This window comes from Euprymna scolopes, chromosome 40, assembly GCF_053919585.1.
Source record: "Euprymna scolopes isolate OS-2025 chromosome 40, ASM5391958v1, whole genome shotgun sequence".
Lineage (NCBI taxonomy): Eukaryota > Metazoa > Mollusca > Cephalopoda > Sepiida > Sepiolidae > Euprymna > Euprymna scolopes.
In genome coordinates this window covers 55,434,754-55,449,873 of record NC_136521.1, presented here as the reverse complement: position 1 = coordinate 55,449,873, position 15,120 = coordinate 55,434,754, and the positions used below count along the sequence as shown (strand labels likewise).

Sequence of the window (15,120 nt, the reverse complement as noted above, 5' to 3'; positions counted from 1 at the left end):
AACGTCCGCTTTCTTTGAGTTCCTAGTATTTGTTTTCTAGTGTTGTTTTCATTCGGTGTTTTTATTTTTATTTTGGAACGTACTTTTGTGGTCATAATATCGAGGTTTGAAATCTAAGGAAGTCATATCTGCGTAATATTTCTTGTTATTCGGGTTTTAGGGTTCATATGTGTTTATCTAAATTTAACGTGGCGTCCAGGAATTTGTTATTTTTGTGTTAGCTATTATGTCTATTTTAGGCCTAATTTTTTCATTTCCTTGTATATGATTTTCTTAAAGTTATCCCCCTTGACTTTGTTGGAATCTTTTATTATAGCTAGTCTATCATCTCTATATAGGCCGATATCCGTAGTATCAAATATGCTTGCCGTAGTATCAAATATGCTTGTGGGGGTATATAGAATGAATAATCCCACTAGATCTGATGCCTCTGCAGAATCCCGAGGACCCATCGCCAAATCAAAAGAATTTGTCATTTTAGTTTTTATCCATTGGTTATTGTTATTTACAGTTTGTATAACGTACTTGCTGGCTCCGACATTTAAATGCATATGTATATTGACAACTCACGTGTTCAATTAATGTTGCATCAGTATTTAAGCTGTAGGTGTCGCGAAATGAAATGCATATATAAGCATCAAGATCAAAAGAAAAGGAAGTGAAAAAAGAAAAAGGAAAAAACGAGTGGCCCTTTGGAAGGTACGCTTGACAAGCACGCGAATCTCCTCCTATTCTTTCAAAAGCGAGCCGGCCGATCTGCACATTGTTATCTTGAATTTGGACTGTCACACGACCGCTGATTGTATCTAAAAACAAAGGACTGCTATCTAATTAAGAAAGAGAAAGAAAGAGTGGACATATTGTGTCGTGTTGTAAATACGTGTCGGCAATTTGCATGTGAAGTCGAACGAAATAAATAACTTTTTCTTTCATGTAAAAAAGTGTGTGTCAAAGTTTTTTGTATATTTTGCAATGGGTTGCGTCCCCTACACTGTTCGAAAAGATATTTTTATTTAAATATTATATAAACTAAAACACATTCAAAATCAAGAATATATTTACTTCCGATATTATTAAATAGATAATGGATTATAAAATAATAAAATAAACAATAGTATATTAAGTAATTTAAAATAAATTAATAATAATAATAATAATAATAATAATAATAATAATAATAATATGCAAACAACTGCATCTCGAACGCACAGACAAATGGTACAAGCATAAACCAGCAACAGTAATAGAAAACGAGAATCATAAAATACTATGGGACACGGACATATAAACGGATAATCCCATCCAAGCAAGAAGACCGGATATCGTAATAATTAACAAGAAAGAAAAGTTCCATCCGATCACAGGGTGAATATCAAAGAAAAGGAAAAAATGGAGCAAATACACAAACCCAGCCAGAGAGCTGAAAGGGATGATGATGGAAAAAATCAAGATGATACCTATAATATTCGGAGCACTAGGAACAATTCCGAAAAGCTTTTAAAAAAGAATGGCAGAAATTCGAATCAGAGGAATGACTGGGACATGAAACCAGCTAAAACATTAAGAAAAATGGAGACTAAAACATATGAGCGGGCCAGACAAATTGTTAGAGTTAGAGTGACAAAACACGAAACGTTACAGGGAAGCATGAACATTAAAGCTGCATATTTGTAAGTTCGCTATCCCCTTTCCCATCCCATCCCCTCTACCATTGCCCCCCCCCAAAGAGTGATGCCAAATAGCCGAGAAAGGTCAAGGAGGATGGAAAGACTGAGGAGAGAGCACTGACCAGACCTTCACTTGATAATCGCGAAGAGAACTGAGACACTAGGGAGGCTTATTGCCACTAAAATTCCAGTGGAGATCAATGCCCGCTGCCAGTGAGAAATCAATGGTAAGTGGCTGTTGCGATAACGCAAATTCATTAGTAATTTACCGAAAGAGATGGAGAGTACTGGGAATCTGGGGAGGCTTTTTGTCACTCAGCTTCCAGGGAACACCACGGATTGTTTTCAAGGAGGGATCTCTGATGACCTGTGTAAAGGCTCCTTGTGAGCCAATAATAATTAATAATAATAATAATAATAATAATAATAATAATAATAATAATTTTGTAAAGAATATCTATATTCATAATATGAAGTAAATATTTAAAGTTAATAATTCAGATCAACATAGAACCATTTACATCGCTGTTGATAAGAATTTGCTCTTGGATCGGTTGAACTTATATGAGTTTTAATGTTGTAATAATTGTTCCTTTTAAAAGTAATAAGAACATTGGATTGGGCATTCCGGTGACTGCTGGACAACATCAATGACAGGAAATTGCGATTTTTGCGATACGTGGCCAGAACAGACGGCCTAAGAAAAGATCTACTCTTTGGTACAACCCCTGGCAAAAGAGGATGTAGAAGACCAAAAACAAGAGGTAACGTGAAGGACACCGAGGACATTAGCATGGCTGAGTTGCTTAGAATTAACCGGAGTCAATGGTGACGATTTGTGAAGAGTGCCACGCCTAGTCAGTAATAACCATTCCGTCAGAGAGAGAGAGACACAGAGAGAGAGAGAGAGAGAGAGAGAGAGAGAGAGAGAGAGACAGACAGACAGAGAGAGAGAGAGAGAGAAACGTTACATTTGGACTTGATCGAAAGAGATATGAGTATGTGACAATATTGTGTTGTGTTGTAAATGTGTGTCGGCGACTTGAGTGTGAAGCCGAATGAATTAAATAACTTTTTTCTTTCACCTAAAAAAAGTTTGTGTCAAACTTTTCTTTACGAATCTCTATATACAACGTTTAGTTAATTTTAAAAGTGACAAAAACGTTACAGTTGGACTTGATTGAGAGAGATTTATGTGTATGGGATAAGCTGACATCAACTGATAACAAATACAGATGACTAAAATGTGAACGTTAGTATTTATAGGGTCATTTTCCACGATGGTGTCATACACTTCCCCAAGAACTCAATGGATATCTAAAGAATGTGTTGGAGTCTTATTTTTCTTGAGTTTATTTATTTATTTAGACTTGTGAACTTGTTGCCAGTGTTGAAGAGATGACAACACGACCAGGACGAGAAAAGAAGACTCACAACAGCGTCAGGGTCGGCGATTGTTGTCAAGAGAAAACACATGGTTTCACATCAGGAGTAAAACAATTTCTGGAGCAGTAGAATGATTCCATCATTTATTGAGCATTTCAAGCAACATAGTTGATTAACATTTCTGAATTTTTTAAATGAGGAAAAGTTATTTGTGTTATTTGGGATTTTTTTTTTTTTACTGTTCTCATCTTCAGTGTCACGTGATGTAATAAACTTTCTTCAAGTGTATTTTATCGAACTAAGAAATTTGCACGGAATTTCAAACAAAACCTTCAATTACTTAAAATAGTTATGCTTTTTTTCTATCAACCAATCAAGAAGACACATCCATGGAGAGGCATATGCCATCTAAAACTTTTGTAGATGCTTTTGTAGCGAGGTTTACAGGGTGAGGGTTCTGGCCCCACGCCCAACCTTCCCAGAAGGTACATACAGCGCCTAACCTTCCCAAATGGTCACCCATCTGGTACTGGCCAGGCTTAACGTTGCTTAACTTTGGTGATCTGGCGAGAACCGGTGTGTCAACGTGATTGTGCCGTACTTATTGTTTTACTTACTAGTCAGAAAATACTGACGACCATTTTTGTATTTCACTTTCTTGGACAATATCGTACAAAAACGTGCTCGTCTGTCTGTCCAGCAGCCTGAGAAGGAGAAACACAGTTCTCGCACAGTTCTCGAAAAATCACGTCTCACACGTGATTTTGAGGTACGCCCAGGCACCATAAAAGCAGGTTGCTGGGGGGGGGGGAGAAAGGGATCAAACCTGTGTAGAGTGAACATCGTTGTGCGACTCGTCGGATTTCTTGCTACAACCTGTATAGAGTGAACTTTGTTGTGCATATCGTCAGACTTTTCCGATTCACTAAGTAATTCGCAGTTGTATGTTTTGATCGCCCACACCGAGTATTGAACCTTTAACCTTCAGGAGAATATCGCTTTACAATTGAAGTTTCCAAGTACTTTAACCATTGTGCCACAGACCCTTGTAGAGTTTGATGAAGACAGTATTCTGAAGAATCCAAATAATATACGAATATTTGACGTGTGTCTTCCATTTCAGGTGTAGGGTGGTATTTGATTTGATGTTTAGTTTTGGAGCAGCGCTTTTTGAGTTATTTGATGTCAAATCTATTGATTTTGGAAGAAAATTTTATGCTTCCAATATTTATTTATAGTATATGGTTTTGTTCTACTGCATATGAACCTTTTTCAGTTTATTTAATGTCGAATCCAGTAATTTTGTAAGAAAAAAAAAAGATTTTATGCTTCAAGTTCTTTATATTTTCAAATATTTATTCATGGTGTTTAATGTGTTTGTTTTGTTTTACGGTGTATCAATCATTTTCAGGTTCAGTCATTTTGGTAAAAGATTTTATGCTTCAATTTTTTTTTGCTTTATATTTTGAAATATTTATTCATAGGGTTTGGTTTGGTTTGGTTTGGTTTGGTTTGGTTTGGTTGTTTTTTTAATAGGAATATTATTTTCATTTTAGATTTTGCAGAATGTGATTGAGTTTTGCAAAGAGAAAGAGAGAGAGGTAGAAGAGAGAGAGACAGAGACAGAGAGAGCGGAGTGAGGGTAGAGAGAGAGAGAGAAAGAGAGAGCGAAGTGGGGGTAGAGAGACAGAGAGGTACAGAAAGAGGAAAGGAGAGTGATAGAGGAGGAGAGAGTGGAAGAAAGGTAGAAAAGAGAGAGAGAGAAAAAGGAAAAGAAAAGTTAAAAAGAGAGAAATAGATAAAAGAGAAAAGAAAAAGAGAAAGAAATAAAGAGAGATAGCGAGAAAGAGATTGAGTGAGAGAAAGAGAGAGATAAATAGAGAGATAAATAGACAGAAAGATAGAGAGAGGGAAAGAAGAAGAAGAAGAAGAAGAAGAAAAAGAAGAAGAGGAGGAGGAGGAGGAGGAGGAGGAGGAGGAGGGTCGAAAATATCATTTAATACCAGCAATAAAATGCCAGGTTATATCAGTATGTTTTCCTTACACTTGTAAGAAAACCAAAGTTCAGCTTGCCTTGAGCATCAGGTATTGTAAGGTCAGATCGTTGCGTGCACTAGAGCGTGAGAGAGTAAGATAAAGTGGGAAAGAGAGAGAAAAAGGAGTAGATAGATAGATAGATAAATAGATAGATAGAGAGAGAGAGAGGAGGGAGAGATAGCGACGATGGTTAAACATATGGATACTTATGAGATTGCCTCATATCTTAGAGAGTACAGGCGATTCCAAATTCAGATCACTGTACATGTGTATATGTGTAAAAGGGAGACAGGAAGTTGTGTCATTGTGTGTTTGCGTGTGTATGTTTGCGTTCGTGTGTTTTTGTATGTGTGTGTGTTTGTGTGTATTTGTGTGCGTGTGTGTTTGTGCGTTTTTGCGCATGTGCGTGCGTGTACATGCCTGTGTTTCGTATCTGTGCGTCTTTGTGTGTGTTTGCGTCTTTGTTTGTATCTGTGTGGGTTTGTATGTTTGTGTGTGGGTGTTTGCATGTGTGTTTGTGTGTATGCCTGTGTGTGTGAGTGAGTGTGCGTGTGTGTGTGTGTGTTTGCGTGTGTGTTTGGGTGTGTGCTTGGGTGTTAGCGTGTGAGCGTGTGTGCGTGCGCGCGTTCCAAAACCCCAATTGCAAGTAGGTGCCATGTTATCTGCTTTAAATACAAAATATAACGAGCTTGAGGCACCAGAAATTGTAAGGTCTGATAATTGTCTGTACGTTAAAAGGACAGAGAAAGGGATAGAGAAAGAGATGGAAAGAGAGAGGGAGAGAAAAAAGAGAATGAACAAAAAAGAGAGAGAAAGAGAGAAAAAGAGATCAAGGAATAGAGAGAGGGGGAAGAGTGAGGGTAAAGGTAACCAAAGTTAGAGACTGTGCGATTACATACAGAGCACTGCGTAATCGCAAAATCTAAAGTCAGATTATTGTCGGTCAGTTAATGAATCACTTGACTTCTTCGGACTATTCTTCTCATATTGAGTGTTATTGTCTCGGTTGATGTAGCCTTTGACCTTCTTCAGGTGTATCTTGCCAAACACGGGAATCTGCATGGAATTTCGAACGAAACCGGGTATAGTATAACATGTTCTTGTACCGTCAGCCAATTTTTTATACTCTTTTTTTTCACCCCCCCCCCAAACAAGCCATATTGCCAAGTGGAACGTAAAAGGTTACTATTTGGCATCATGTCTAATATGCAAATTTGGAGAGTTAAGCAGCAAGATGTCTGTTCACATTACATTTAAGCTTCTACATGTTAGTACAGTCAGAGAAGCAGGAAACAGGGAAGGGAATTCCAAAGTGTAGTAATCCGAGGGAATAAACTATTAGAGGAGAAGACTTTCCATCAAACTCGGGAATCTGCACGGAATTTTGAACATATCGTACTTTGGGATAAAATGCGCCAAGTCCGGGGGTAATTGCGCCAACTAGCTAAAAGTGCTTTTTTGGCGACCACACATATAAAGAGCACTTTTTTTTTTAGTTGGCGCAATTACGACAAAGTACGGTAACTGTTCATTTAATCCAGAGAATAGCATGCTCTTATTCTCTCAACCATAACTGGGTAGAAATCCTAAGTAATTCGCAATTGTAACCAAGTACTTTATCCATTACGCCACATTTCCTCAAAATGTAGTGGATAAAATTACTTGGTAAAATTCAGTTGCAAGTTACACTCTTTTGAAAGTTGAAGGTTCAAATTTTAGTGTGAAGACAAAAAAAATACAGTTGCGAATAACTGAAGACTTCTAAGGTTGTGAATTACTGAAGACTTCTACAGTTGCGAATTACTGAAGACTTCTACAGTTGCAAATTACTGAGGACTTCTACAGTTGCGAATTACTGAGGACTTCTACAGTTGCGAATTACTGAAGACTTCTAAACTTGCGAATTACTGAAGACTTCTACAGTTGCAAATTACTGAAGACTTCTAAAGTTGCGAATTACTGAAGACTTCTACAGTTGCGAATTACGGAAGACTTCTAAAGTTGCGAATTACTGAAGACTTCTACAGTTTATTATTCTATTAATTCATGGCTGACGAAACAGAGCATGCTATTCTTTCATATCACTACTCTCACTTTGCAAACAAATCCGAATCGCCATCAGCAGAAACTGGCATTCCTTAAAGTCACGTCACGGCCATGCGTTCTAATAATAGCAATGACTTTTTACATACAACAAAGAAAAAAATGCAGAAAAATCTCAATTTGTTCTCAAATAAACGAAAACAACAGATTTTTTATTTTTGGACGGAAATTAAAATATACACAGACAATAAACGATACATAGATTTTTTGCCCACAAGAAATCCTGTTTAAATTTAATTATAGTCATTTGTTTGTTTAACGACACTGTCTCCTGTAACATCAATGTTTTCGATAAAGCTAGCGACCTCGCAGCAAATTTTCAGCATGGCTAAGGAGCAAGGAGACTCCTTAATCAGTCAAGTCATTTGAGCCCAGCAGCCAACGGGACCTAGGGACAGTAGCAGTAGTAGTTCAAACAGCCCTTTTCAGGACTAACTACCACAAACGACTTTAATACGATATACACTTCATGAGCTGCCATCGGCTCCAACTCACTTCAGTTTCCAGTGACTCCCGCAGTCTCCAGTGACACCAGTGGCTCACACTCACTTCGGAGCTACCAGCGACTTTTGCAGCCCTCAGCTCACTCCTGCAGCTCCAGCACTTCCAGTCACTAGCTCCTGCAGCCCTTGACGTCCGTCTACCAGCTTCGGTTCCTCTTGACGTTCAGTTACCAGTTTCCAGTGCCCACTGACGTCCAACTACCTGTTCTAGTGCTCACTGGTGTCCAACTACCCATTCCAGTGTCCACTAACGACCTGCTGCCTGTTCGACTACCTGTTCCAGTATCTACTGACGTCCAGTTACGAGTTCCAGCACTCGTCGACGTCCGACTACCAGTTTCCGGCATCAGATTCCGTCAACCTGAGGCGCGTCATCCTACCTCAACACCGCAAAACGCCGGTTCTCGCTATGAACTGATCCTGCTACACAATCTCCATTGCCATACAATTTACCGTTTTCGCTTGGTAAAATAAAGGAAGATACCCATCGTCTTTAACTGATCATCTGTGTTTGTCATCTCTCTTTGCTATTGTTTAGCGGGACATGCAAACGATTCCTATTATTTACAACCTGTGTGTTTTGTATTTGTGACGGCATATAGTATATTAAATTTCATATTGTGATACATATATCATATTAATACATACATGTCATATTGATACATATATCATATTGTGACGACATATAGTATATTAAATTTCATATTGTGATACATATGTCATATTGATACATACATGTCATATTGATACATACATGTCATATTGATACATATGTCATATTGTGACGACATATAGTATATTAAATTTCATTTTGTGATACATATGTCATATTGATATATATATATATATATATATATATATATATATAGGGGGACCAAAAAAAACGGGTCCCAACTCTAATTAGGCCCCGTTTCTTAGTGTTTTGTCCCAATAAAATGAAACTTTGGTCATAACTAGTTTATTATATTCAAAACATCACATCAAAACACTAGGTTCTTTGGCCTTTTTTTCTTCGTTCTACAGCATATGTTCTAGATGGCCTCCATTTAGCTTTTGTTTTTGTTTTTTTTTGTTTTTTTGGTCACCCTGTAGTATAACAATATTTTGATTCAGATTCTATTCAGAGTGCCCCTTTTGGGGGAGCTGGATTTCCCCCACATTAAAAACCGACCTTGTGTCTAACTCTGCCCTCTTGGGGGGGGGGCAAGTAAATAGGAACAATACATTATTGATTGTGTAATGAATTTATATCCGAGTTATTGTGATTTGACCTTAGTAAGTCTTTGAAATCTCTGTGGCGAGATAAAAATGGTCTGTGTTTCAAGGAGGCGCATGTCGCTTGAAGAGATTATTTACGTTTAAGACTAAACCGTGCCTACTCATCACCTTCCTTCCCCTGTATCTACTTCATTAGTTGTACGGTCGATTGCCACCCCCTTCTTTTGACCCTCTGCAACACTACCCTCGTGGATTAAATAATTGGTTACGTTTCAAATTCCATGCATATTCCAGAGTTCAACAAAAATGTTTTCCCAGTTCAACAAGTCTGAGCTTCTACTAACTGACCTATTTTTACGCTCTTATAAATAGAGCAAAGCTTCTTTCTTAGAACTGCACGCCAGTGGAACTCTCTGCCGCTTGCCTGTTTCCCACCTGACTACAACTTGGACGTCTTCAAGTCCAACATAAACAAACTCCTGACAAACCGCCACCTTAAGTAAGACACTCTATCAAAACCACCAATACTAATGATTACTACAATACTATCTCATTGATTACTGTACACGCAGTAATCCTTATCCCTGAGTGGCCTTCGGGCTTTGATAAGTGGTGACCCCCATGTAAAAAAAAAAGAAAAAAAGAGCTTAAAACATTATCATAACAAAATTATTATAGCTATAGTGTAACGTCATAGATTTATGATTTAAGTCATGTTTCAAAAAAAAAAAGAAAAAGAGGTAAATAAAATAACCAAATCTCGTTCTCTCTCTCTCTCGCTGATTTTCTGCTCTCTAATATTTCTTAATGTCTGTTAGAGAAAAAGTGACTCTTTTTTTCAGCGTGGCCATCTAATTTACATAAGTATGTCTATAAAACACTCTTTGCTATTTTTTTTTTATAATTAAGAAAGGGTTATTTTAAACTAATTCGCTTGACAAAACGAATTCAAATCATTTGGATTCTTCAAACTACTGTTCTCATCTTCACAATGTTTCCTCCGATGTAACCTCCGACCTTCTTTAGATGTAGTGTGCCAAATTCTGTTAGACTCGGAAATCTACATGGAATTTCGAACAGAGCGCGTATAATATAACATGCGCTCCTTCTTTCAGCTATTTCTTTTTTTTTTTCTTTTTTTTTTTTTTGTTACTTTTTTTTAATCCCAATCAAGGCATTTGGCCACAGAACGTAAGTAGCTACTATTTGGGATTGTGCCTAACAAGCGACTGTCGAGAGTTGAAAAGCAAGATGTCTACACACTTCTGAATGCCTGTACAGTCAGGGAAGCAAGAAATAGGGAAGTGAATTCAAAAGTCTAGTGCTCTGACTGCAGTTAAATGGGCTGGTAAAAACAGCGAAACAAAATAAAATAAATAAAATAAGCAAAAGTTCTGGTAGAATTCGTCCCCGTCAACTTTCTCTCTCAACTTCCAGCACGTGTTCTCCCGACCACCTCTGCTAACAGGCATTTTATTAGAAAACTGACTCCATTCCATTTGCATACGTGTGCAGTGGACGATGAGATCTCGTGAGATTCCACGAGACTACACCTTATAAATCCATGGCTGCCACCTTTAATCTCTCTCTCTCTTCCCATTCGAAGGTAAGTTGTACAACCACACAATGCACACACACGCAGGCGCTTTCTTTGATTATTACATTCAACTCTACACTGGCAAAAGGAATTATTAGAGCAGAAGGCTTTTTGGCATCTAGAGATCTTAACAGTGAAGGGGTAGGAGTTTGTCGGGTTAGTCTGAAGCAGGTAAGTGGAGAGGGCACAAATGCTCTGAGTTGATTAGAGCCTATTACATTATCAGGTAGAAGTCCAAAGTAATTCATAATTGTATTCTGAGTATCGCCCACACTGATGATTGAACCTAGCACCTTCAGTAGAGTTTCACTTACAACTCAATCTATCAAGTACTTTATCCGTTATACCTTGCAGACTAAATCAATGTTTTACAATCCTTTTTTTTTTGTTTCACACTTTTTATTTGTTTGTTTGGTTTTTGTTTTTTGTTTTTTTTGTCTTTTGTTTTTTGTTTTACAATGTTTTTTTTTGTTTCACAATTTTTTTTTGTTTTTTTTGTTTTTTGTTTTACAATTTTTTTTTATTTTATTTATTTATTTATTTTTTTTTTGTTTCACAATCCTTTTCTTTTTCTTTTTTTTAATATGTATGTGTTTCTTATGATATCCCCGGACTTTCAATATAAAGATTTTCATATGTTACCGAGGCGGAACCTTTATCCATTGGAAATTTTACTAAAACATAATTTTGAAAATTAATAAATGTGGAATCTCCGAAACGTGCGTACATGTAAAGGAATGAAATTTGAATATTTATTTCTGGAATTGAACATTTTGAATCGCATCTTATTAATTAGTGATGGGACGATTCCAATATTTTTCCCAATTCTGATACAATTACTGATACCAATTCTTTATAAATCTCTGAATATAGTTCCTATAAAGTTGCTATTTTTCCTGATTACCGTTAACACACTTTAAATATACAGATATTTTTTCAAACGTAAAAATACATTTGTGGACTATAGTCTGTAGATTTTAATTTTATTGATGGGACAATTCCAATATTTTCCCAATTCCGATACAATTACTGATTCCATACAAAATTCCCAAATCTGATACAATTACCAATTCCAATTCTTTAAAAATCTCTAAATATTTAACTATAAAGTTATTATTTTTTTCTGATTACAACACATACTAAATACACAGATAGTTTTTCAAACGTAAAAATACACATGTGGAGTAAAGTCTATAGATTTTAGTTCTACTGGGAGTTTAAAATCCACAAATATTTACTATTTAAACATTATTACCAACAGTATTAGATTTTGTTTGAAACAAAATCAAATTTTAAAAAAAGACAAAGGAATCGCTTTTGGCATTGGAAAATAGGCACAAATTTTTCCGTTTCCGATACTGATTCTAATACCTTCAAAAGTTCTGATTTTTCCGATTCCGATTAATCGTCCCAACACTACTATCAATATATAAAAGCTCTAGTAGATATAACCTATAAAATATTGAGCTTATGTTTGATTACATTATATTTAAACATCTCATAGGTGTGGAATCATATTTATATTTTTTACAAAGAGTTATTATAGATAAATTTCACGCATGAGAATTAAAGAATTATTTTAGTCGATCAACTGAATTTTTTCTTACTCAAATTTATAAAATCACTATGTTTGTGTTTGTCAGTCGGTCTCCAATTTTTCAAAGTGCATCTCCTCTGAGACACAAGATCGCAGAGCAGCACAAGACAGGTCAAATGATTACAGTTTTTTTTTGTTTTTTTTGTAGACCATTCTTTAATAGGTTTTTAGTCAGTAAAATAGCTGCTAAGGGGTCAAAATTATATTTTTTAAAATTGGAACTTGGCAGGCGTAAGTCGACTGAATATGTTATTTGTTGATGCCTCTGTTCAGTCTAGAAAGACAAAGGATACACCCTGTAGGAGCACTTGCACATGTAATTGTGTGGGAAGGGTTGCACAGTCTTTAACCACACCTGTCCTGGATCGGCATTGCTTGAGTCCAGTGGCAAGGAGAGGTCCAGGACGACTGGAAACAATACCGAGATAAGTGGAGACCACATACAGCACCTGGAAATCCCAATGGTCACTCACCTGGTACTGGCCAGGCTCATTGTTGCTTAACTTTGGTGATCTGACAGAAACCGGTGTGTCAACGATATTATGCCATATATGTTATTTGTACGCATGAGTATATATATATATATATATATATATATATATATATATATATATATATATATATATATATATATATATATATATATAATGACTGCAGTGCTATAAGTTTTGGTTTCGATTTTAGCTGATGGCACCCAGGTCATATTAATTTTTATACTTTTAAAATCACTACGATATATTAGGTACAATATAATAATCAACAGAGAATTGACTTTATAATAATAAATATGAAGTCTGAAAAAAATAAAATATCATATTAAAGCGCATTTTTTTACCAGGCAATGCTGGAAGGCCAGCTAGTATGTATATTTCAAATCTCTTGAAACTCGTGTGGATGGGAATATTATGTTTTTTACTATATGGCTCCTCTATATATATAGTACATACTAGGAGTGCTCCGATTAATTGGTAGATAAGCGGCAATCAGCCTTATCGACCACTTTGCTGATTAATTGGTAATAGGTCGATTAATTTCTATTCGCTTTCTTATTAAATTTAAACCATTTCATCAATGCCAAGTGATATATCAAGGCTTACGTTAAGAGTCGTACTTCTTTGTTTACGAATCCATTCGGCGGAAGTGACGTCAGACAAATTTAAATGTACGGATGACAACACTGTATATAATGTAGTTTTTTTTTAAATTAAAGCAAATATAAAAAATAGAAGTTTTATTCAAACAATCTTTATTTGAATTTTTGTAACAAAATTATAAAATTTATAATAAAAATATGTTTATTAACAGTTTTTTTTAATCAAACATAAAAACTGAACTGTTAGAAAAATATTTATGAACTGTTCGTTTTAAATATATTTATGAAGTGATTTTTTAAAAACATATTTATGAACTGCTTTTTATAAAAATATATTTATGAATAGCTTTTTTTAAAAATATATTTATGAATACCTTTTTTAAAATATATTTATGAACCGCTTTTTTTTTAAATATACTTATAAACTGTTTTTTTTAAATAAATTTATGAATTGCTTTTTTAAAATATATTTATGAACTGCTTTTTTAAATGTATTTATGAATTGCTTTTTAAAAAATATATTTATGAACTGCTTTTTTTTAATATATTGATGAACTACTTTTTTTAAATATATTTATGGACTGCTTTTTTAAATATATTTATGAACTGCTTTTTTAAAATATATTTATGAACTACTTTTTTTAAATATATTTATGGACTGCTTTTAAAAATATATTTACGAACTGCTTTTTTAAAATATATTTATGAACTGCTTTTTTAAAATATATTTATGAATTGCTTTTTTAAAAAATATATTTATGAACAACTTTTTTTAAATATATTTACGAACTGCTTTTTTAAAATATATTTATGAACTGCTTTTTTTAAATATATTTATGAACTGCTTTTTTAAAATATATTTATGAATTGCTTTTTTAAATATATTTATGAACTGCTTTTTTTAAATATATTTATGAACTGCTTTTTTAAAAATATATTTATGAACTGCTTTTTTTAAATATATTGATGAACTGCTTTTTTAAATGTATTTATGAATTGCTTTTTTAAAAATATATTTATGAACTGCTTTTTTAAAATATATTTATGAATTGCTTTTTTAAATATATTTATGAACTGCTTTTTTAAAATATATTTATGAATTGCTTTTTTAAATATATTTATGAACTGCTTTTTTTAAATATATTTATGAACTGCTTTTTTAAAAATATATTTATGAACTGCTTTTTTAAATGTATTTATGAACTGCTTTTTTAAAAATATATTTATGAACTGCTTTTTTAAATGTATTTATGAATTGCTTTTTTAAAAAATATATTTATGAACTGCTTTTTTAAATATATTTATGAACTGCTTTTTTTAAATATATTTATGAACTGCTTTTTTAAAATATATTTATGAACTGCTTTTTTAAATATATTTATGAACTGCTTTTTTAAAAATATATTTATGAACTGCTTTTTTAAATGTATTTATGAATTGCTTTTTTAAAAAATATATTTATGAACTGCTTTTTTAAAAATATATTTATGAACTGCTTTTTTAAAAATATATTTATGAACTGCTTTTTTAAATATATTTATGAACTGCTTTTTTTAAATATATTGATGAACTGCTTTTCTAAATATATTTATGAACTGCTTTTTTAAAAAATATATTTATGAACAACTTTTTTTAAATATATTTATGAACTGCTTTTTTAAATATATTTATGAACTGCTTTTTTAAAATATATTGATGACCTGCTTTTTTAAAAATATATTTATGGACTGCTTTTTTAAAATATATTTATGAACTGCTTTTTTAAAAATATATTTACGAACTGCTTTTTTAAAATATATTTATGAACTGCTTTTTTAAAAATATATTTACGAACTGCTTTTTTTAAAATATATTTATGAACTGCTTTTTTAAAATATATTTATGAACTGCTTTTTAAAAATATATTTATGAACTGCTTT

General features: G+C 33.8%; 2 protein-coding genes across 3 annotated transcripts in view; one reads left to right on the top strand and one right to left on the bottom strand.

Annotated features, from left to right (window-relative positions):
• The window catches only part of LOC145265576 (uncharacterized), a 93,418-nt gene that overhangs the window by 29,732 nt on the left and 48,566 nt on the right, over nt 1–15,120 (bottom strand). The gene's annotated exons all lie outside the window — the stretch shown is intronic.
• LOC145265575 (THUMP domain-containing protein 1-like) overlaps nt 10,454–15,120 on the top strand; it is a 164,945-nt gene continuing 160,278 nt past the window's right edge. The window contains exon 1 of the mRNA XM_080121549.1: nt 10,454–10,520. The gene's annotated coding sequence lies outside the window, so the exon portion shown is untranslated. The remainder of the gene's footprint in view (nt 10,521–15,120) is intronic.